The 25,804-nt window shown below is 35.9% G+C and overlaps 1 protein-coding gene across 7 annotated transcripts in view; it reads left to right on the top strand.

The window, feature by feature from the left end:
- Nucleotides 1–25,804, top strand: part of GNGT1 (G protein subunit gamma transducin 1) — a 353,394-nt gene that overhangs the window by 71,970 nt on the left and 255,620 nt on the right. For 5 of the 7 annotated variants that reach the window (XR_014301331.1, XR_014301332.1, XR_014301333.1 and 2 more), the window contains exon 2: nucleotides 19,541–19,668. The gene's annotated coding sequence lies outside the window, so the exon portion shown is untranslated. Of the gene's footprint in view, nucleotides 1–8,881; nucleotides 8,951–17,619; nucleotides 17,703–19,540; nucleotides 19,669–25,804 lie in introns of those variants that run through there. The other 2 variants (XR_014301334.1, XR_014301335.1) reach the window with 2 other exon arrangements.

The following is a 25,804-nucleotide window of genomic DNA, read 5'->3' as shown; positions in this document are numbered from 1 at the left end:
TTCCAGGAGTAGAGAGACAAAAGAATCAGAGGGTCAAGTTCTTTACTCAAGGTAAGGTGACCTGGTAGGGCACACTGGATTTTAGGTTGGCTCTCCAATCTCCCCATTTCCCCCTAGGCCTAAAAGATTCATCTGCTCTCCCAGTCCATTGTCATTACCTCTTATGTTTCCCTCCCTTGTGGTCCACACATTTTCTCTCCTTGAGCTCTGGATCCTAAACAGTAACATTCATCATAAACAGGACTCTTAATTCATTCAAGGCACTCCTCAATGAATCAGGGAGAAGCAGAAAATGGCATGTTGTTCAGCTTTTAATAAATCCTTGTATTACTTCATCAAACTAAATTTAGTGTTCATCACTTAGGTACTCGGAAAATTACTCAAATTAGAAAACTTGTCATTTTAATATTGTGTTTGTTTCTAGAGAAACTGTGCTAACCAAGAGAGGTCTAATGCAAAGTAAAGAAATTATGCACCTGCACATACTCTTACATACAAAGTCTATATTTTAAGTTATGTTCTATCAATTCCTCTTATCTCTCATATTTCTGTGACCACAACAGCAATATAACCTGCTCGGGAGGGGTGGGGGGAGAAGAAGAGCTTCAAGAGATTGAGAACAGAATAGTAACTGTAGGGAAACAGTTGTGTATGATTTTTATATGTCCACTTTGATGATTTTTCTTTTGACTGACTTATTTAAGGTATAGCTTTCAAGCTGGTTAAGACCTTGATGAAGTTGCCTGTTCCATTAACACTGGTAGCTTTGGGAAGGAATTAACAAAATCTGTAACACACCTAAAAGGAAGGTATTTTATTTTCTTCTACTGGACAAAAGAAATACAAACAGATGAGGGTAAAGTATATAATGACTTAGGAAAAGAAACACTGAAAAGTCCAGACTAACATTAATCACATTTATGGGATTGAATCAATCTGACTCTACAGTACTACAACCTAATTTCCTAGCCCCTCCAAAATACTCTATGTATTATTTATTAAAGTTTATTTTTTTATTAAAGTTTATTTTTTAATTGCCATGCAGATATAAGTAGGCTCCTGAGAACAATGAATTAGGGCTAGAGAAAGTGAGTCACACAATATATGTGTTTTGCCGCATTTATTCTTAAAGTCTATACTTTTTCACTGTTAATAAAGATAGCAGCATTCTGTGTTTCATGCTCATTAATCAGCCAGCAGCTTCATTGATTCTCCCTGTTAGACAACTCTATTCAGAAAACTACCAAGATAGCAGATTCTCTTACTTATAGAACAACCCCACACATAGCAGCAAAGATTTATCAAAAAGCACATAATCTCTTCTTTTCTACCTCCATGTCTTTGACAGAGTATTTTAGCAACACTGCTATGTACATTGATGTCTTTATAATAGGAGGACAAGAATCCTATTATTTTTCTTTGGTAAGATGAAATGTTAGAATACTAACAAGGGTTAAAGATAGTGAATTTTTCATTCTCTTTTAAGAAGAAGCAGTATATATTAATATGTATTCTTTTTTCTGACTCAAGAAGACATTTTGGGGGTATTGAAATTTAAGTTTATAAGCAATAAAATTCAGTCTTTATGTTGTATGGTTCTGTGAGATTTGACAACTGTATAGAGTCATGTAACCACTACCATAATCAAGATACAGAACCGGCTCAAAACTTGCCCTTGCCCCTCCAAATGTTCTTGGGCTGCCACTTTATAGTCAGACCTACTTCTTTAACCCTCAGAACCACTGGTCTGTTCTCTATCCCTATAGTTTTGCATTTTCCAGAATGTCAAATAAAAGAAACCATGTAGTATGTAGACTTTTAAATCTAACTTTTTTCAGCCAGCGTAATATATTTGAAATATGTGCATGTTCTTGTATGTATGAGTACTTCATTCCTTTTTATTCTTAAGCAGTAGTCCTTTAAGTAGATTTAACACAATCTGATTAACCATTTTCCAGATGAGGGATTTGTAGGTAGCTTGTAGTTTTTGGCAAATGAAGTTGCTATGTACATCTGTCAGCAGGTTTTTGTACAAAAATGTTTTTATTTCATTTGAATAAATGCTCATAGATACTGTGGATAGCATTTCTGGGTGCAAAGTAATTGTGTGTTCAACTTTATACGGAACTGCCAAGATATTTTCCTTGGTGTCTATACCCTTTTTCATATCTACCAGTGCTTTATGAGAAGCTGAGTTGTTTGATATTCTTGCCAGCATTGGTATTGCCAGGTGTTTTGTTGTTGTTTGTTTGTTTGTGTTTGTTGATCATTCTAATAGATGGGGAGTGGATTCTTATTCTGTGTTTAATTTCTATTTCTGTAAAGAGTAAGGATGTTGATTATCTTTTTATGTGCTCATTTGCTGTCTGTATGTCTTCTTTGGTGAAGTATTTGTTCAAATCTTTTATGCATTGTTATTGAGTTTTCTCATTGTTGAGTTTTGTGGGCTCCTCATATGTTCTGGATGAAAATTTTGTCAGACATGTGATTTGAAAGTATTTTCTGAGTTTGAGACTTTATTTCATTCATTTAATGTCTTTCACAGACCAAACATTTAGTTTTAATAAACCAATTAATCACACTTTTCTCTTATGCCTTATACATTTAATGTCATATCTAAAAAATGATTGCTTAGCCCAAGATCTCAAAAATTTTCTTTTAGAGTTTTATATTTTACATTTATATCTATGCACTATTTTCAGTCTCTTTTTTTTTTTTGGTATAAGGGAAGAGTATATGTTAAGGGTTATTCTTTTGAACATGGATGTCCAAATGTCCCAGCACCATTTATGAAAGAGCCTATTCTTTCCCTAACAAATTGACTTTGTCCTTTTCTCAAAAATTAGTTGTACTTTTATATATAGGTCAGTATCAGGACTTTCTATTATGTTTTATTGATTTATATGTCCATTCTTTTGCCAAAACCCACACTGTTTCAATTACTGTAGTTTTTTGTTTTGTTTTGTTTTGTTTTAGATTTTATTTATTCATTTGAGACAGAGAGAGAGTGTGAGAGAGAGAGCATGAGCAGTAGGTGGGTAGAGTTAGAGGGAGAAGGAGAAGCAGACTCCCTGTTGAGCCAGGAGCCTGATGTGGGGCTTGATCTCAGGACACAGACATCATGACCTGAGCTGAAGGCAGATGTTCAACCATCTGAGCCACCCAGGTGCCCCTCAATTACTGTAGTTTTATAATGAATTTTTAAATTAAGTACTGTGAATCTTTCAACTTTATTTTAAAATTTTTGGCCATTCTAGGGGTACCTGGGTGGCTCAGTGGGTTGAGCCTCTGCCTTCGGCTCAGGTCATGATCTCAGGGTCCTGGCATCAAGCCTTGCATCGGGCTCTCTGCTCAGCAGGGAGCCTGCTTCCCCTTCTCTCTCTCTGCCTGCCTCTCTGCCTACTTTTGATCACTCTCTTTGTCAAATAAATAAAAATAAAATCTTTAAAAAAATTTTTTTTGGCCATTCTAGTTCCTTTGATTTTCCATAAATATGGTATATATATATTCTCATCCTTTTAATCTATATCATTTAAGTTATTTTTATAGGCAATTTATCTCAGAATCTTTTTAAAAATCCAACCTGATAATCTTTGTCTCTTAATAAGTAAATAAGTTTAGACTATTTGTATTAATGTAATGATTTATGTGGTTGGATTAAGTTGACCATTTTATAACTTTTCTGTTTTTCTCCTCTGATATTTGTTTCTCTGTTCTCCCCTTCATACCTTCTTTTGGATACTTGAATTTTTTTAAACTATCATATTTTAGTTTATGTATTAGAATCTGGATAATATCACTCTGTATTTTTAATGGTTTCTTTATTTTTAAAGTATATATACCTAACTTTTTATAGTCTTTTTAGAGTTAGTATCTTACCACTTAATATAAAAAATAGAGGTGTTACACAACTAGTCAGAAGATCAGTAAGAAAAGGAAGGATTTAAACAACACTATAAACCAACTGGACCTAACGGATATAAACAGAAGTACTTCATCCGACAACAGCAGAATACTTCCATTCATTGCTGGTGGGAATGCAAAATGGTACAGCCACTTTGGAGGACAATTTGGCAGCTCCTTACTCTTACCATATGATCCAGCAGTTGCCCTCCTTGCTATTTACCCAAAGGAGTTAAAAACTTAAGTTCACAAAAAAAAAAAAAGGGTATTTATAGCAGCTTTAGTCATAATTACCAAACCTTGGAAGGAACCAAGATGTCCTTTAGTAGATGAATGGATAAACCGTGTACATCAGACAATGGAATATAATTCAGTGCTAAAAAGAGATAAGCTATCAAGCCATGAAAAGATATGGAAAAACCTTAAGTACATATTACAAAATGAACAAAACCAATTTGAGAAGGATATATACTGTATAATTCCAACTGTGTGACATTGTAGAAAAGGCAAAACTGTGGAGTCAATAAAAAGATTGGTGGTTTCCGTGGGTAGTGGGAGGCGGAGGGTTGCAGTGCGGTGAATAGGCAGAACACAGGATTTTGGGGGCAGTGAAAATACCCTGTATAAGGATGAATATATGTCATCATATATTTGTCCAAACCTACAGAATATACAACACGGGTGATTACGATATGTCCATGTAGATTCATTTTTGGTTAAAAAAAAAAAAATAAGTACCATCCTAGTGAATGATGTTGACAATGGAGGAGCCTATGTATATATTGGGGACAGAGGTATATGGGAAATCTCTGTACCTTCCTCTCAACTTGGTTATAAATCTAAAACTTTTCTAAAAGAAATGAAGTCTTAAAAAAAAAAAAACCCACAATGAGTTATTACCTCACACCCACTAGAATGGCCTCTTTCTTTTTCTTTCTTTCTTTCTTTCTTTCTTTCTTTCTTTCTTTCTTTCTTTCTTTCTTTCTTTCTTTCTTAATTTTATTTATTTGTCAGAGAGGGAGAAAAAGAGAGAGGCAGGCAGAGCAGAGAGCCCAATGTGGAACTCAAACCCAGGACCCTGGGATCATGATGGGAGCTGAAGGCAGATGCTTAAGTGACTCAGCCACCTAGGCATCCCCAGCCACTGTAAAAAGAACAGAAAATAACAAGTGTTACTGAGGATGCAGCAAAGTTGGAATCTTTGTGAAGTGGGAATTTAAAATGGTGAGCTGCTTGGAAAACAGCAAGGAACTTCCTCAAGAAATTGAATTACAAGTTGAATTACAATATGACCTAGCAATCCCACTTCTGGGTATATATCCAGTAGAATTAAAAACAGGATTCTTGAGGAAATATGTGCACACCTGTGTTCATCACAGCTTTATTCACAATAGCCAAGATGTGGAAGCAACCTGAATATCCAAATGAATGGGTTAAAAATATGATACACACACACACAGTAAAGTATGATGCAGCCTTAAAAAAAAGGAAATCCTATCACATGCTACTACATGAACAAAACTTCAGCGTATTTTGCAAAGAGAAATTAGTGACAAAATACCATACATATGATTCCACTCATATGAAATATATGAAAGTAGTCAAACTCATAGAAACAGAAAATAGAATGGTAGTTATCAGAGGCAGGTAGGAGTAAGAATTAATCTTCAGTATATATAAGTTTTAGTGTTGAAAGATGAAAAAGTTCTATAGATCTGTTACACAATAAAGTAAATATACCTAACACATGCTGAGCTGTAAACTTAGAAATGGCTAAGACGAGAAATTTAGTGTTATGTGTTTTTTACCATATTTTAAGAAAAAACCAAAACAAAACCACTAAAGGTGCCTGGGTAGCTCATTTTGTTAAATGTCTGTCTTTAGCTCAGGTCTTGATCCCAGGGGCCTGGAATGGAGCCACAGGTCCCAGGTGGGCTCTCTGCTCAGCAGGGAGTCTGCTTCTCCCTCTAACCCTCCCTCCTGCTTGTGTGCTCTCTCTCATGCTCTTTCTTTGTAATACATATACAAAATCTTTTAAAAAATTTTAAAAAAGGAGGAATGAAGTGATGATAGTCACTCTCCTTTAATAATTAACAAGCAGAATTCTAATGTTATCCTTATTTTCCCTCTAAATGTAGTCTGATAATTTTTTTTTTTTTGTAATTTATAAGAACTGATATTTCAAAGGTTTCTCTTCTGAATGGTCATAAACTTGTGTAATGCTTGATGCTGGAGGAGTGACTTGTAATAATAAAATCATCACAATACAACACATAAAAAATAGAGGGCTTACAATCTTGTAGGCCCCTTAACTCTTCTCCCTTATGTTATAGTTGTCCATTTACTGAAATTTTCTCCCCAGATGATACTATAATTTTTATTACAACTTTGAAACATATTTTAAATAACTAAAGAAAAATATGTAACCTATTACATTTTCCAAAATGTTTACCATTCTGTCATTCCTCTTTCATTCCTGAAGTTCCTGCTTCAACCTAAAAAACTTTCTCTAGCATTTCTTGTAGGGAAGATCAATGGAGAAAAAGTCTCTTAATTTTCTTCACCCAAAATATGTCTTTACTTGCTGTCATTTTTGATGGATTTTTGTTTGTTTGTTTTTTGCTATGTATAAAATTCTGGGCTGATAGTTCTTTTTATTAAGCGCTTCTTTTTTTGAAGATTTTATTTATTTATTTGTCAGAGAGAGAGGGAGCACAAGCAGGGGGAGCAGCTGGCAGAGGTAGAAGCAGGCTTCCTGGTAAGCAGGGATCCCGATGTGGGACTTGATCTAGGGACCCTGGGATCATGACCTGAGCTAGAGGCCAAGGAGGGTTGACGCTTAATGGACTGACCCACCCACACGTTCCTTTACTAAGCCCTTTAAAAATGTTATTTGTCTTCTTTCATCGTGTCTGATGTGAAATCTGCCGTCCTTCAGATCATTATTCTGCTTATCTACAATGTGATGATCCTCACCTGTTCAGGGTCTTTCAAGATTTTTTTTCTTTGTCTTTGGTTTTCAGCACTCTGAGTATAAAATGTCTAGTTGTACTTTTCTTCAAATTATTGAGTAGGGTTTGCTTGTTTTTTAATCTGGAAATTTATATCTTTAACCAACTTATTCCTATAGAGGATTTTCTAGAAACTATACATATATTCATTCCTCCTATAAGGTGAGCTAATGGCTTATAGACTGATACCTGCTCACTACAGAACCCCCACTATCAGTAGTTATTCTCAGAACTCCTTTATATTAAGCCTCAATGAAGCCTCAGAATTGTTTACACTACAACGAGTAACCAATGAAATATTGCACATATGTTCAAACTAATTGCTGCCCCATAATCTAGGTATCTTTTTTTTTTTTTTTTTTTTTTTAGATTTTTATTTATTTATTTGACAGACAGAGATCGTAAGTAGACAGAGAGGCAGGCAGAGAGAGAGGAGGAAGCAGGCTCCCTGCTGAGCAGAGAGTCCGATGCGGGGCTCGATCCCAGGGTCCTGGGATCATGACCTGAGCCAAAGGCAGCGGCTTAACCACTGAGCCACACAGGCGCCCCCATAATCTAGGTATCTTAAAACTTCCCGTGTATTAAGAAAGTCCACCAAGAACTCTGGATGTGGATTGTATCATTTTGATTCTGTGTGAATCACTTACTTTAAGTGAAGTGATTTTGATGCTTTGTCATTACTTACAATATAGGGTATTTAATTTACCACCTTATAGCATTTGTTGCTGAAGCTAGAGTAATGATCTTCGAAAGTGCTATTTCTTACAACTGAGGGTTTAGTTTCAGTCCATCTATGGGAGAAATTTATCTCTTCTGTTTCAAAACTTTTTTAATATTAGGGAAACCATAGAGCTCCCTCTTTCTGTATTTTTTTCAGACTTAAAAATCGATTTGTGGATCCTCTTCAGTGAGTGTGCAGAAGCATTTGAAATGCATCTTGAGTAATGAGCTTATTTTTAATTAGATCTTATATTTTCCTTTCTTCTTCTTGTCCTATTTTCCTCATCGTCCTGTTGAAGGTTTTATAATAAGTTTCTGAGTTGAAATAATCTACCTAAAGTCTTACTGGAACAAATAGTGGATATAAATAAATAAAATATAGCATGTTCTTTGATAAAACCACTGAGTAGCCTGAAGGGATTGATTCTTCCCAAATAATTTATAGTTTTAATGGAATTCTAATCAAAGTGTCATTTTGGAGTAAGCAACATAATTCCAAATTAACTTTGTAAGAATAAAGTGATGAAAATACCTGAGAATATGTTTAAGAGAAAGTTAACTCACCACTGTCAATGAGTTAACTTGCTGTATGATATATTGAAGCATTTTAAAAACTATAATCTTGAAGAGTATAGGCTCTATACAGTTCTGGCCAGAGAGATTAATAAAAAGACACATGATGGTATATGGCAAATAAGTATCACAACTCAGTGTGGATAGGATAAATTATCAAATGGTTTGAGGGATAATTTCACTTCATATTATACTACAACGTAAGTTTGAGATGCATTAAAGTATTAATAATTTTTAAGAATAACATACAAATCTAAATTGTTAATCTTTGTGGGAAATTTTTATACATAAGCAATGGAAAAACACACACTCTACCTGTTCCTGTCAGAAGAGACAGAAAACGAAGAGGAATCATCATGCTAAAGATCTATATTTATATATTGATAATAATTTATTATATTAATTAACAAAAATTAAGTGAGAAGAGATGGTATGGCCAAGGACAGCAAGGAGGAATTGAGAGAATACTTGTAATTTGAAAAATGGTTGGGAGATAAAGGACTAAGAGGGTAACACAAGAGGCTCCTGAAAAAGGGTAAATTCGTGAGGTGATGGGTTTGTTAATTAACTCAGTGGTGGGAATTCTTTAACAAGATATATGCATATCAAATCATCCCATTTGCACGCAAATCTCTTACAATTTTATTTGCTAATTCTATCTCAATAGGGGTGAAAAAAATTAAAAATGATGCCCAGGGAAAGTTTTGCTGAGATGGTGACCTTTCTAGAAGAACTTTAAGGAGGTAAGAAAGCAATTTGCATAGGTCTCCTGGGAATGAATATTCCAGGCAAACAGAAGAGCAAAAGCAAATCCTGTGGTGCTGTTAGGTAAATAAAGAGGCCAGTGCAGGAGTGGGGGTGGGTGAGCCACTGAGCAAGGAGAAGAATGGGGGAGTTAAAAGTGAACACAGAGAGCCAGATTAGAGAGAGGGCTTTGGCTCTTTTTCTGGATCAAATGGAAGCAACTGGGAGGTTTTCATAAAATAATTGATTCAGTAGCACTTAAAAAGACTTTCAGGCTATTACACTGAAAACAGATTGAGGACAGCAAATCAGAAGCAGGAAGATCAGGTGTAAAGCTTTTGAAACAATCCAGGTAAAAGATGATGGCACCTTAAACCAGGAAAGTGGTAAAGGAAGTGGCGAGAGGTTGTAAAATTCTGGATAGATATTCGAGTTGGAGCTAGACAAGAATGTTGACATAAAGTGTGTCTATAATAGTTGTACAAACTCTGGGGCTAGACTCTCGGCTCAAATTCCAGCTTTAAAATTTGCTACGCTGTTGCCCTGAACAAGTTATTTAGCTTCTCTATGTCTTGGTGTCTGTATCACGGGGTGATTTTGAGGATTTAAGGAAATAACGTATGTAAAGTGCTAGAATAATGCAGGCACATGGTAATCATTAGATACAGCCTTATTTTCTTAGAAGTTTGTATTTTTTTATTTGAGAGAGAGCATGGTTGTGGGGGATAAGAAGCAGACTCTCCACTGAGCAGGGAGCCAGGACTAGGTGGGGCTCCATCCCAGGACCCTAGGAAGCTGACCAGAGCTGTAGGCAGACCTTAACTGACTGAGCCACCCAGCCATCCCCAGATAAAGTATTATTATTAGACTTGGGCTATGAGATACTGAGTTGAATCAATGTTGATGTTGGTAGTCAGGTAGGAAAAGAAGTATAATGTGTTATATGGTCACCAAAAACCCCCAACAAAACTGTATAATCCAAATTATATTTATAATTAAAAATAAAATTAAATTTAATTTAAAATAAAATTATATTTTTCTTTTTTTTAAATTAATTTTTTATTTTTTATAAACATATATTTTTATCCCCAGGGGTACAGGTGTGTGAATCACCAGGTTTACACACTTCACAGCACTCACCAAAGCATATACCCTCCCCATTTTTAAAGTTATATATATATATATAACTTTAAAAATATAATTTGGATATATATATATAACTTTAAGATTTAATTTTGGATTTAAATTAATTAAATTTAATTTTATTTTTAATTAAAAATATAATTTGGATTATACAATTTTGTTGAGGTTTTTTGGTGAAAAAAAAAAAATATATATATATATATGAAATACCCTGAAATATTTCTAGTGATTGGTCTAGATAATAATATTGTGGATAATTTATTTTCTTATTATGTCCCAAACTTTCTACAATAAACATGCATGTCTTTGTATAATCAGAAGAAAGTTATTACATGTTTTAGTAAACAATTAAAATGAGGACCTAGGCTGTAAAAGCCATTAAGTTCCTTCCATCTAACATTCATTGGTTCTAAGGTTTAGAAATATACACACAAATGTGGACCAGACTTTCCTTTCCTGGTTTACACAACTCCAGGAATTAACTGTCACATTCAGCTTTTTCCCTGAAGGTTTAACAGTCACCCTATTTTATCTCATAAATAAAATTAGGGAAAATGAAATAAAGGGTAGGGAGTGGGGAAGGAGAAAGCAAGCTCTTTCCTAAGGTAATTAGAAAAGACTTGGAAGAAAAATGGAAAAGTACATGGATATGTGAGAAAAGTTTACACAAAGTAGTATCAACTGAATTCTAAGTAAAAACATCAAAAAAGGAAGGCTCTCTAGCCTGTTGGTAATCCCCCGCAATGTTTTGGAACTGGGAGATGGCTCGTGAGAGTTCTCCAGATGGCCACTAGGGGGTTCCTGTGGTCCAGGAAGCCTAGTAACCCGAAATAAACCCAACCCTGAAGGAGAGTGAAGGGGCTTGTCCAGATGGAAGGAGAAGTCTGGTCCACATTTGTGTGTATATTTCTAAACCTTAGAACCAATGAATGTTAGATGGAAGGAACTTAATGGCTTTTACAGCCTAGGTCCTCATTTTAAAATTAGGAAAATGAAACGCAGAAAAGTGAGAGGTACTTACAAGTTACATAGCTAATGAGACACGGAATTTGCTAATCGCCAATGTAATCAGTGCTTTCTCTGCTAACTTACATTGTTAGAAACCGAGGGATGAACAGTACAGTGACATCACCGCATTGCAACCCCAAAGAGATCCAAGTGTTGAAAATACTGATCTCCAGTATAATTTTCGCAAGCTAATAATAATAGCATATGATCTTTGGAAATACATCATATGCCTATTATAGCCACTTTATGTTTTTGATGTAGAGCTTTGCTGATTTCTAATGCTCAGGAACTGTCAAATGCCCCTTACCCATAGTTTGATAGTTATTAATAGTTTCTTTTTCCTTTCCTGGTTTACACAACTCCAGGAATTAACTGTCACATTCAGCTTTATCGCTAACAAAAAACAAACAAGCAAAAATATCAAAATAGACCAGATCTTTTAAATTGATGGAGTTAGGTATAATGCTGGGTTCTGTTTTCTACCAGCACCTGGCCCTTAATATCCTCACCATTTTCAGCTTTTCCTTTAGAGATTCAATTCAGTTCTCCTTCTGTTATTCCCATGGTCCTCATTGCCCAGTGCTTTCCTCCCTTGTCAAATATAGCCTCTTTTTTTTTTTTTTCATTCATTTTCTCAGTTACCCAATTCAGAAATATTTATTGAATTCCTTCTGGAGTTTGCATAAGAAGCTGTGGGGCAGTACAAAGGAAAATGGATATTGGTCATGGATTTCAGGGAATCAATGGTTTAATAGGGAGGTAAAGATGCCCACAAAGAGCTAAAATGCAAGCTGCCTGTGGTATCAGATGAGAGTGGTACAACCAAAACGTCAAGGAATTCTTAGAAATTGATATTGCTTCCAACTAGGATAATTTGGTGCAGTTTTAGGGGGAGCTGACATTTACTTAGGGCTTTGATAGTGGAGAAGAATATTGGCAGATAGAGGACCTGGATCCTCTCTCCACCACAATCCAACTTTCCTGCGTAAAAATGGATATTAATAAACATTTGACCAGCTTAAACACATCTCTGAATATGCAGTAGCTGCAAATTTATCCTCCTATGCAAGAAAGTTTTGTCAACTCACGAGAAGACAAAACATTAGTCCTGGACAGTTCCGACAACCTATCAGCTGGTAGAGGAGGCAGAGATGGTAGAACGTCAGAGATGTTCCTTTTCAGCACCAACCCAGCTTTATGCATCAGAGGGCAAGCTATAATAATTAAAGATCACTTTGCAAAAGTTGCTCACCCTGGAGTAGTAACCAGGGTGATAATGACCAGGATCGTTTGAATCTATTAGGCAAGGCGACTAGTTAATAGTACTGTTTTGTGTAATATAAACATCAATAAAAGTGGCAGCCAACTAGACTGCGCAAGGCTAAGCAAGTGGTCCTGCAGTGTCAGACCAGAGAGAGAAAACTGATCAGAATTTTAAGTCTTTGCAGTCAATGTCAGTGGAGGTCGAGATGACCTTCTGAAGAGAATTTGTTTGGTGAGGGGTTAAAAGATGAAAGAAATCCTTGGCATGTTCTTTCCATTGCAAGACAAAGACAGAAAATACTAAATCCAAGGCCATATTCCTGAGCTGTTAGCAATGGCTTAATGTGTCCCAGACAGCATCTTTCTCTTTTAAGAAATAGCGGATAGCACCTTTTTCTTAGCAACCACTTACACAATCCTGAAGCACTCCTCAAACTTCCAGGGCTCCCAGTAGGTCTTAGTGACAAATGCAAGTGACATTAGTACAAGAAGAGAGATAATCATCACTGGATAAGTTCTGCTCGTGCTAATTTTTTTTTAATTCAAGTACTATTAGTGTTATATTAGTTTCAAATGCATAATGTAATGACTTAACAATTCTATATATTTCTTAGTGCTCATCAAGAGCACTTAATTGTGCTAGTATTAATTTTCAAAACCACATCCCAAACCGCAAAGTATATAGCAACAAAATTAGATAGAGAGCCAGGTATATCTGAAAGAACTTGCAGTTTTCTAACATAGAGAGGGAAAAAAGTGATTAAAAAATATGAAAATTCTGAAGAGTGGGGTCACTGCATACTTGTACAGTTGTATATACATTGGGCCCTTCTGTGAGCAGCTGTTTCTTTTTCTGGGAACCACTCCCCCACCCCTCAATTGCATCTTCAGCCAAGGTAGAACAGTTTCCTGCACTTAGCAGACCCATCATGGCCAGTTTCCTGACTCTGAGGCAGTCTGGTGAAAGTTTGGTCCTAATGAGATTTGCATCAAATATATAGTCTTCTCATGGCCATTTCTTGTTCTGCCAAGATTAATTCTGTTTCATAGCTCCAGGCTGGACAAAAGTTCAGCTTCAAGCTGCCAGTGAAAGTGTGTGAGTGGGTGGAGAAGAGCAAACATAAGAAGTATAGGATTATTCGGAAGAAAAAAGAAATCCAAATACATGAAATTCTGAATCCACTAACCAAGAGTTAGTACTGATAACTCTATGCACCAAGAACAGTAAATGAAAGGCATTTCTCAGAAGAGACATGGTAAATGGGATGATGTTAGAATCCATTTGGGAGACAGATCATTAGTCCATCAGACTGTTAATATGTAAAGCCTTAAATGCTGTCATCCTTGAATTAAGTCCCTTGGGGATTGTTTTAGTTCTCTATTGCTGTATAACAAATCACTCCAAAGTTTAGTGGCTTAACACAACAAACATTCATTATCTCATAATTTCTGTGGGTCAGGAATCCCCTGACATGCTTTAACTGGGTCTCTGGCTTTGTATCTGTCACAAAGCTACAATCAAGGTACCAGCCAGGACAGCAGTCATCCACCGTCCAATTCATGGAGGATCCAATTCTTCCGTCTTTTCTTTCTTTTTTCTTTCTTTCTTTTCTTCTCTTTTGTAAGATTTTTATTTATTTGGGGGGAGAAAGAGAGAGAGATTACAAGCAGGCAAAGGGTCAAAGGAATAAGGAGAAACAGACTCCCTCACTGAGAAGGGATCCCAATGTGGGGCTTGATCAGAGGACCCTGGAATCATGACCTGAGCCAAAGGCAGACACTTAACAGATTGGGCCAACCAGGAGCCCCTCACAGAGGATCCACTTCTAAGCTCACTCATGTGGCTATTGGCAGACCTGATTCTCACTGGCTGTAGTCTGAAGATGTCATTTCTTTGGCATATGATTTCTCTATAGTTCCTAACATAGCAAATGGCTTATCTCAGAGAGAACAAGTGAGGAGAGAATGAGAGAGGGCCTTAAGCAAGCCACAGACTATTAAAAATCTATTTGCAGAACTGATATCCCATTATTTCTGTCATAATTTATCCATCAGAGGTCAGTCAGTAATTTAGTAAGTCCTGTTCAAGCTCAAGAGTTGGGAATTACATAAGGCCAATTACACACCAAGAGGTCGGGGTTATGGGGAGTCATCTAAAAGACTGTCTACTACAGAGATGATTGCTAATACTCTAAACATTTAGAGTATGTTGGCAAGCAGCGTATGTTTTCTGCTTTATTGACATCAAGTATATTCTCAAAATGAGACAGTAGAAAATATTATACTGTGCCTGTAAGACCAGTGGGTTGCCAGAGGATCTGCACTTTTGTTCCAGCTTAATCACATAAAATAATAGAAATGCAAGGTAGGGGTTTTAGAAAGAATCACTAGTCCTTCTAAATATTCTGTTCTACTGAATTTCAGATTTTCTGCTCAAGATATCCTTAAAGGAGGGTTAGCATATTTTTTGTCTCTGTACTCTGAGAGTTGGGGGTATGGACGAAATCTGTCTGCCACAAAGACACATTTTTCTTTCTTTCTTATAATATCAAGCTAAATCCTGAGAATTATATGAACTTTATATTCTACCTTATAATATACTATATTTCTTATAATTACATATGTTATCATTAAATCAAATGATAGCCCAGGAAGATGGATCGTTTGTGTTATGATCTTTTTAATGCCCTAACACAGCACAAGGTTCATTGGGAAAGAGGACCCTTCTAGTGGTATGCTGATAAACTGTCAAAAGACAGGTTGGAAAAGAAGCAACCCACAGAATGGGAGAAGGTATTCGCAAATGACTCTACAGGCAAAGGGCTCATATCCAAGATCTATAAAGAACTCCTCAAACTCAACACATGTCCAAAAATGGTCAGAAGACATGAACAGACACTTCTCTAAAGAATACATACAAATGGGGGCGCCTGGGTGGCTCAGTGGTTTGGGCTGCTGCCTTCGGCTCGGGTCATGATCTCAGGGTCCTGGGATTGAGCCCCGCATCGGGCTCTCTGCTCCGCAGGAAGCCTGCTTCCCTCTCTCTCTCTCTCTCTGCCTGCCTCTCTGCCTACTTGTGATCTCTCTCTGTCAGATAAATAAATAAAATCTTTAAAAAAAAAAAAAAAAGAATACATACAAATGGCTAACAGACACATGAAAAAAATGTTCATCATCCTTAGCCATCAGGGAGATTCAAATCAAAACCACACTGAGATATCACCTTACACCAGTTAGAATGGCCAAAATCAACAAGACAGTAAATAATAAGTGTTGGAGAGGATGTGGAGAAAGGGGAACCCTCTTACACTGTTGGCAAGTTGGTGTAGCCACTCTGGAAAACAGTGTGGAGATCCCTTAAGAATTAAAAATAGAGTTGACCCTGCAATTGCACTACTGGGTACTTACTCCAAAGACACAAATGTAGTGAAAAGAAGGGCCATCTCTACCCCAATGTTCATAGTAGCAATGGTCACAGTTGCCAAACTATGGAACCACGGTGCCCTTCAACAGGGCCCATATATACAATGGAGTATTATGTTTCCATCAGAAAGGATGAATACCCAACTTCTGTATCAACATGGACAGGACTGGAAGAGATTATGCTGAGTGAAATAAGTTAAGCAGAGAGAGTCAATTATCATATGGTTTCACTTATTTGTGGAGCATAAGGAATAACACGTAGGACCTTGGGAGATGGAGAGGAAAAGTGAGTTGGGAGAAAATGGAGGGGGAGACAAACCAGGAGAGACTGTGGACTCTGAGAAACAAAGTGAGGGTTTTGGAAGGGAGAGGGGTGAGGGGTTGGGTGAGCCTGGTGGTGGGTATTAAGGAGGGCATGTATTGCATGGAGTACTGAGTGTGCTGCATAAATAATGAATTTTGGAATATATACAACAAAAAATAAAATTTAAAATCAATACATAATAAAAATGGAAATGGAAAAAAATGAAAAATGGACAAAAAATATGGGTTGGAGGGAAAGAGGGAATAAAATTCTGGTTTGTAATGTTTGCTGATTTTCCTGGTGTAAATATTTCCATCATGTCCAACTTAACTGAATATGAAGTTAGGAAATGCCCTTTATGGTTGGCTTTTGAGAACAGGTTTGAGTTGGCTCTTAGACCACTATCTATCATTTTCCCTCCCTGAGCTTTTGTTACTTATCTGTAAAACTGGCAGAGCATTTTTGGCCCTGCCATTTCAAAAAGATAACTAGCTAATCATTTTCAGGGAGGAAAATACTTTAGATAAGTTACACAACTCATAAAAAAATTAAACTGTATCTGGGTTAAATATTAAAATGTAGGAAGTAAAAAAAAGATTAAGATATAATATAGAGGAATGTGATATAATACTTGGGGAGAGAAGTATTTCTTAAGTATAATTATAAATTATAAGCTTAAGATTTCTTAAGCTTTATGAAAGCAAAAACTCTAAAGGATAGGATTGAGGCATTGTATGGCATAAAAATATTCTCTGCTTAGAGAGTCAATTATCATATGGTTTCACTTACTTGTGGAGCATAACAAATATCATGGAGGACATGGGGAGTTGGAGAGGAGAAGGGAGTTGGGGGAAATTGGAAGGGGAGGTGAACCATGAGAGACTATGGACTCTGAAAAACAATCTGAGGGGAATGAAGTGGTGGGGGGGTGGGAGGTTGGGGTACCAGGTGGTGGGTATTATAGAGGGCACAGATTGCATGGAGCACTGGGTGTGGTGCAAAAATAATGAATACTGTTATGCTGAAAATAAATAAATTTAATTAAAAAATATTTATGGCAAAAAACAGAATAAGCATAAAGTACATAAGCATTTCTACGGAAAGTAAGGAAATAATATTAGTAATTTTAAATACTGTAATATCCCCCATGATTTCCAGGGTTCTTTTACATGTATGCTTATTATTTAATCCACAAAATAAGTTTTGAGGTAAGCAGTCATTATGATCATTCGATGTAAAATGCACAATCTGATTCTCAGAACTGAGTTGCTCTGCTTCTAAGTATTATTTTTAGCAAAAATTGTAAATAATTGGTATTTCTGGATTAACGACTCTGTCTAGGCCTGTAATGATACACAGCAGTTGCTAAATTGGGCCAATTTCTTCCTTTTTCCCTCAATTTGTGTTTTACCGAGAGATCCTAATAACTTGAAAGAGGTTCCATGCTAAAGGAGAATTATACTGATGAGGACATTTGTTTGCTATCCAGGAATCACTAATCATCAGCCAGCAAACATCATTTACAGTCATCACCTTGGTTATTTTATTTTCCGATGTTGAACTACTGTATTAAATAATTCTACTGTCATGAACTGAATTGTCCAGTAAAGGTATGGAAAAAGGAATTACCAGTATGATACATTGCGGCTGTATATTCAAAGGATCTCACATTTCTGTATTTGCATTGTTTAGTAGTGTTCCTTGCCACATACAGGCATCAGGGGATATTTAATTAGGCTACATGTGATAGAATGGCACATTTTCCACAGACTGCAGTAAATAAGCAAGGAAGCAAATAAACAAATTATTCCCCTAATCAGGAGGATGCAACAAAAATGAACTTTGTATTGTACTTCCCCACTGGGACAAAACAAGAACAAAACAAAACAAAACAAAACAACAACAACAAAACCTCTTTGAGCAGAATAAGGGATCTAACAATATGCAAACAGTGCAGGACATTTATCCTTGAAATAAAGTGTATGTTTTCCTTTTTAAAGTAATGATCTGGAGTTATCAGAAGAGCAAAAAAAAAACAAGCTGCCCAGTGACATTTTTTTTTTTTTACTTCTTCTAACTCCAGAAGTCAAAAAATATTTTCTCCCCTCTCAGTAACAGAAATGGTAGAGAAAGGACACAGTTCTTGGAAGGAAGCCCGGTTTAGTAATGAAAGGTGGGGCATTTTTAGGGAATAGAACAAATCAAGAGTGAGGCTCCCAGGATGGCTAGATCTGCTGGGAATGGCCAGCAATCCCCAGACCAACTGGATGAACGATGACTCCCAACTCTGATGTGAAAGAAAGAGTAAGGCAAAGGGGGCCAACGCTGAGAGACAAACACCCTTTGCTCTTCTTTGCTCAGGCCTTTTTTGGTCTTTCAGGATAATTGGAAGTCTTTATCACTGTTTCTCCCGCATGTGATGCATGTGATGTGTGACAAGGGGTCTTAGCAGAACTAGGAGGCTCTGTTTAAGGGAAAGATATGATATGCTAATCTGCTTGTTCTATCTGCTAAACAGAGCCTAGAGGACAATGCACTTATCTCTTGGCTCACGGGGAGGGCTAACAAAGCTTCAGGGAAGGCAACTCTCCAGGGCATTCCTATGGCGGAGCAGTCAGCAGGCCTCTGCATTCCAAAGGCCAACACCCTTGCCCTTCTCTGAAGCCTTGTCACCCCCAGCTGGTCCCTTGCTACATTTTAGCAAGCTAGGTATTGTGGATGATTTCATGCTGTATATGAACCCCACTATAGGTCTGGGGAGAAAGTAATAGAGCCCTGGCTTGGGGTGCATAGCCTAACCATCAAAGGAATTGATGCAGGAGAATGAGGTTCTTGTCTCATGGAGTCGAAGAAAGAATCTCGCAGATAAGAGAGTAAAGTGACAGAAGTTTATTAAGCAAGGATACAGAAAAAACTCTCAGGAGTGAGAGGGATTCTGATAGGGTTGCCACTGAGGGCTTTTAGGGATGGTCTTTTATAGAAAGCTAACTGGGAAACTTAAATCTTTTTAACATCTCTATTGATAACACACTTGAGTAAGGTCTAGTGATTACACCTTCAATGGGTTACTTCCTTTTTAGGGTCAGGTAATTCTTCTTTGCTGGTCACAAGTAACTGTTGTAACAAGACCCCACCTCTGACACCTAGAACAGGATGGTCTGGTTTGTTCTATCATCTCTGGTCTGCTTTCATCTCCCACATTTTGAATTTTGTGAGCCTGATCCCATGGCCCATTACTTATCTCTCCCTACCTGGCCCCACCTGGCCCTTACTCAGTTACCATATAGGTGTATAAAGAAGTGGAGGCCCCAAGACTTGCTGCTAGTGAATGATGAGCCTGGAGGACTTATTTGAATGCAGGTACCACAATTAAGAGTGTGCAAACTTTTACCTTTTGCTCTCTGTTTATTTGGATCTCTTACTGTGAATTGTATTAATTCTTTCTCAGGGTTCCAGGTGTGGGAGAGACAAGTCTTTCAGTTACCTCCATTCCACTGACCCATCACAAACTGGCTTCTGGGACCCCTTCAGTAAAAATGATGGAAGACCAAAAAACCTCGTATGGCTAACTATCCAGTAAGTCTGACAACCCTGACAAGTTTCTCAGCAACAATGTATTGTATTTTATCTCTCAGTATAGCACCTAAACCTGGGAAATTATTGTCTCTTTGGTTTTATAACACTATTAAATAGATTAGCATTTGGGTTCATTGAATTTTTCCTAAAGCTAACAGGCTCCAAGTCCTATAGAGTTCATTTGGAGAAATCAGAAGCTGAGGTAGAGGGGCAAGAACTTCTAGTTCTGAGGGGAACTAGAAACTGTAGGTATAGAGTCAGTCATGGTGATTCTCTGTACTTGGATAATTTTAGCACTTGACTTTGATTAAAGACTTCAGAAGGGGTGTCTGAGTGGCTCAGTGGGTTAAAGCCTCTGCCTTCACCTCGGATCATGATCCCAGGGTCCTGGAATTGAACCCCTCGGCGGGCTTTCTTCTCAGCAGGAAGTCTGCTCCTCCTCTCTCTCTTTCTGCTTGCCTCTCTGCCTGCTTGTGGTCTCTGTCTATCAAATAAATAAATAAAATCTTTAAAAAAAAAAAAGGACTAAAAAAGACTTCAGAAAGCTATCGTGTAGTGTTGCAAGGTACCTTTCTCTGTTAGGATTTGTTTTTTTTTCTTTTTCTTTTTCCAAATTTTTATTTAAATTCCAGCTAGTTAACATACAGTGTAATGCTAGTTTCAAGTGTAGAATTTAGAGATTGATCATTCATATACAGCACCCAGTCTTTGCTAAGGTTTAAAAAAAAAAAAAAAAACATTTATTTATTTGAGAGAGAATGAGTGAGAGAGAACATGAGAGAGGAGAAGGTCAGAGGGAGAAGCAGACTCCCCAAGGAGCTGGGAGCCCAATGCGGGACTTGATCCTGGAAGTCCAGGATCATGACTTGAGCCAAAGGCAGCTGCCCAACCAACTGAACCACTCAGGCGCCCTCTGCTAAGGTTTTAAGTTTTTGCTTGTGTTGTGGCTTTTCTGGAAATTTGGGGCAAATAAGATTAGCTTGTTAAAACAGATGACCATCATTTTCCTTCAGTTTTATGACCCATTGTGTGTATATATAGCTATTCCTTAGGTGTTCTTATTTACATCCTGGGAATGAATATACGTTCAGCAGCTGAGGATGACGTCATTTACTATAGCAGCAGCTGCTTCTTGCCAGGTGTGAAGTGGGCAGGTTAGATATTATTGCCCTTAACAATGCATAAATCAAAAACACTACAAAATATTTTTGAAGAGAGACCCAGAGTACGAATTTAAAAATTTAGTGTCTGTTTAAAGAATGCAGACTTTGATATCCATTCTGAGAAGTGGAAATTGTGTTTCTTCCTCTAAATATTTTTTGAGAATACACTCTTTTCATCTTTGCCAAATATTTTTCTTTTATTAGTATCGTATATCTGACTCCTGGTTTATCCAGAAACACTAGGGACATGGCATAATAATGTTTATCAAATTTTAGCCAGCAACCCAGTCTCATTGCTTTTGAGTAAAGTGAATAGTTGAATGGAATATATTGACTTATCTCTCACCAAAATTCAACAGAAAAAAAATGTACTTCTTTTGGTAGCAGACTGAGAATATATATGGAATCAGTAAAAATAAGTGAAGTAACTGAGGAGATTCAAAGCTTGCCCACATTTGGGAAAGTTTTATGTTTTTCTAGCAGTGCAGATAAATAGCAATCTTGGGGTTCCATTGCAAGGAAATATGTTTTCCATTTCTGGTACAGGTGCTATATTGTGAACTGTATTAGTTAGGGTTCTCTGGAGAAGTCGTAATAATAAGATGCTTATATTTCTGTTTCTGTGTCTATCTATCTTTCTGTCTATCAAGAGATTTATCTAAAGGAATTGGCTCACATGAACAAGTCCAAAATCTGGAGGGAATGGAAGCTGGCAGGCTGAAGACCCAGGGCAGAATTAATTTTAGTCTTAAGTCAGAAGACAGTCTAGAGGCAGAATTCATTCTTCCTTAGGGGACTTCACCTTCAGTGAATGAGGCCTATCTATACTGTAGAAGGTAATCTACTTTGCTCAAAGTCTACTTAAGTCACATCTAGAAATTACCTTCACGACAACATCTAGATTGGTGTTTGGCTAAATAGCTGCCTTTCATAGTCTAGCCAAGTGAATATGTACTTTCAATTATTTTTCTTTTTCTTTTTTGCACCATTTGTGGAAAAGACTATCCTTCTTCATTGAATTGCCTTTGCACCTTTGTCAAAAATTAGTTGGCAGTATTTTTGGAGTCTATCTATGGGCTTCCTTTTCTGTTTTCATTGATCTGAATATTACATTTTTAGTAATGCCACACTGTCTATGTTATTGTTGCTTACAGAAATCTTGAGATTAGTTAAAATAAGTCTTCCATTATTGTTCTTTTCAAAATTCTTTAGACTATTCTGGTGTCTTATCTCACATAACTTTTAAAAATGGTTGATACCAACAAAAATGCTTACAAGGATTTCATTGGGATTGTGTTGAATATATAGATCAAGTTGGGAAGAATTGACATCTTCACTATATTGACTTTTCCTATCTATATATGTTTATTCTATATTGGTTTTGATATTCTTTGATTTCTTTAATTAGTATAGTTCTTCTTCATATAGAACTTGTATATTCTTGGATAGATTTATATGTGATTCATTTTTGATGATACTATTTTTTAATTTTAAATTGCTAATATTAGTATCTAGGAAATCAGCTGACTTTTGTATACTGACTTTGTTTCCAAAGTCCTTGCTTAACTCACTTATTAGTTCCAGGAAGTTTTTTATGGATTCTTTAGGGTTTTCCATTTAGGCAATCACGTTTTCTGCCAACAAAGTCTTATGCCTTCCTCTGTAATAGATATAACTTTACTTTCCTTTTCTTACCTTATTGAACTAGCTAAGACTTCTAGTACAATGCTGAATATGAGTGGTGAGAAGGGTAAAGCAGTCAGTCTGTTGGCATTCAGTATGATGATAGGTTTTCTATATATATTCTTTGTAAGATTGAAGGAGTTGTACTCCAAATTTTGGGAAGTATTTATCATGAAGGAGTTTTAAAGTTTGTCATACAATTTTTTTTTTACTTATTGATATGATAATACCATTTTCTTTTTCAGTCTATTAATATGAATGTAAAACTAGCATTGCATTTCTAGGATGAACCCCATTTGGGCATGATATATTGTTTTGTTTATATATTAACTGAGTTTTATTTCATATATTTTATTAGAGATCATTGCTTCAATATTCATGAGTGATATTTGTCTTTAGTTTTCTTTTGTTGTAATGGTTTAGTCTGTTTTGATATTAGGTTAACCATGACCTCATAAAATAAAAAGGGAAGTATTCCCTTTTTCCTGTTTTCTGAAAGATACTGTATAGAATTGGTATTGTGTTTTCCTTAAGTATTTGAACAAATTCACCAGTGAAACAATCTGGGCTTAGTGTTTCTTCTTTCTTATTTGTTTTGGAAATTTTTTAATTAGTAATTTAATTTCTTTAGTAGTTATAGGGCTATTCAGGTTATCTGTTTTTCTTTGAGCAAATTTTGGTAGTTTGTATCTTTCAAAGAATTATTCCATTTCATCTAAATTATTGAATTTATAATTATAAAAGTGTTCTTAATATTTATTATCATTTTAATGTCTATGGATGATAGTGATACTTTCATTTTTTACATTGGTAATTCTTGTCTTCCCTTTTTTTTTTTCTTTTTAGCCTAGCTAGAAGCCAGTTTCACTGTTCTTTACAGATAGTAATCAGATTTCACTTTCATTGATTCTTCTCTGTTTTCCTGTTTTTAACTTAATTGATATTTGTTCTCATTTTACTATATCCTTTCTTCTGCTTGTGTTGTTTAGTTTGCACCTCTTTCCTTAACTTGCATTTTCTTTCTTAGATGGAAACCTAGGACATTGATTTATTGGTAGGTCTCTCTTCCATTAAAATGTATTTATTTTATGGTATAACTAGCCTTCTCAGCACTGCTTTAGCTGCATCCTACATTTTGATAAGTGTATTTGCATTATAATTAAGTTCAAAATATTTTAAACCTTTTCCTGATTTTCTTCTTAGCCTATTGGTTATTTAGAAATGTATTGTTTATATTCCAAGTATTTGGGCAATTTCTTAGCTTTGTTAGTGATTTTTAGTTCAATTCTGTTATGTATCAGAACATATTTGCATGATTTATATTCTTTTATATTTGCTAAGGTTTATTTTTAAAAAATTTTAAAAAGATTATTTATTTATTTATTTGACAGAGAGAGAAATCACAAGTAGGCAGAGAGGCAAGCAGATAGAGAGAGAGAAGCAGGCTCCCTGCTGAGCAGAGAGCCTGATGTGGGGTTCAATCCCAGGACCCTGGGATCATGCCCCAAGCCAAAGGCAGAAGCTTAACCCACTGAACCACCCAGGCACCCCTGGTAAGGTTTATTTTATGAACCAGAATGTGGTCTAGCTTGGTGAATGTTTCATGTGCACTTGAAAAAAGTGTGTGTTTTGATGTAGGTGTTTAGAATGTTCTATAAATATCAATTATGCCAAGTTGGTTAGTAGTGGTGTTCAAGAGTATATATTTATCCTTACTAAATTTTTGCCTGCTTCTTTGTGGTGGTGAAGTCTCCAGCTATAAAGATGGACTTAACAGTTTCTCCTTTTAGTTCTATTAATGTTTGTGTCATGCATTTTGATGCTGTATTGTTAGGTGCATACATGTTTAGGATTGTTATGTCCTCTTAGAGAACTGACCCCTCTGTTACTATGTAATGTTCTCTTTTATCCCTGAAAATTTTCCTTGTTCTAAAGTTGGCTTGGTCTAAAATTAATATAGGTACTTCAGCTTTCTTTGATTTGTATTCCCATGGTATAACTTTTTCTGTCCCTAGACCTTAACATTTTTTGAAATAAATTTCATATAACATAAAATCTAGCATATCAAAGTGTTCAGTAGAGTGGTTTTCAATATAGTCAGTGCTATGAGACCATCAGTATTACCTAATTCTAGAATATTTCCATTACCCCAAAATAACTTCCAAGCCATTGAAAATCAATCTCAATTTTCCATTCTCTGTCCAATGCCTGGAAATCCCTAACTTACTTTCAGTCCCTATGGTTTTGTCCATTCTGGGTATTACACGTGAATGGATTAATGTACTGTGTGGCATTTTGTGTCTGGCTTCTTTCATTTAGCATATTGTTTCTAGGGTTTTACACTTGCAACATATTTCAGTACTCTATTGCTTTTTATGACTGATAAATATTTCATTATTTGGACATATCATATACTGTTTATCCATTCTCACTTGCTGAACATTGGGATTGTTTCAATTTTTAGGCTATTATGAGTTTTGCTGTTATGAAAATTTGTGTACAAGTTTTTGGATGAACATATGCTTTTAATTTTTTTGAACATATACCTGTAAGAGGTATACATTTTAGGTCATATTGTAATTCTACATATAACTTTTTGAGGAATTGCTGCACTGTTTTCTATGTAACAGCTGCACCCCTTTGCTTTAATCCATACAATTTTATATTTAAGTGGATTTCTCATAGATGACATGGATTCAGGTCTTGCTTTTTTGTCCGATCTGAAAATCTCTTTTAACAAAGTTCCTTCAGACCATTCGCATTTACAGTGATTATCGACTGTTGGACTAGAATCTGCTGTCTTGCTGTTTTCTATTTGTTGCATTTGTCTTTCTTTTCTGACTTCTGTCATTTCAAAATGTAAGTATTTCTTTGCAATTCCATTTTATCTCATCTATTGATTTATTGTTCATACTTTATATAAAACTTTTAAAATACTTTGTAAATATAAACCATTGGCTTTACAATGTATATTTTCAGTTAATCAATCTGTCTGTCTTCAAATAGTGCTATACCTTTTCATATGTAGTAACTTATAACAGAATATTTCCAGTAGTGCTATGCCTTTTTGTATGTAGTAACTTAGAATATTTCTAAGCAGTCTCTGTTTTCAGTAAAATCAAACTCTTTCAGTAAAAATAAACTCTTCCTACCATTTGGCAAGACCATCATCTACAACAATGAAGTATACGCTCATATAAAGTAGCCTACAAAACTGCTTCTTAATTAAGTGGCTCATTTTATATAAGTTGTTAGTTTGAAGATAGAGGAAATAGGTTATAGATAATTAT

This window comes from Mustela nivalis (assembly GCF_964662115.1).
Source record: "Mustela nivalis genome assembly, chromosome: 12".
NCBI classification, from domain to species: domain Eukaryota; kingdom Metazoa; phylum Chordata; class Mammalia; order Carnivora; family Mustelidae; genus Mustela; species Mustela nivalis.
The sequence above is the reverse complement of the archived record's forward strand: the minus strand, read 5'-3'. Positions and strand labels throughout refer to the sequence as shown.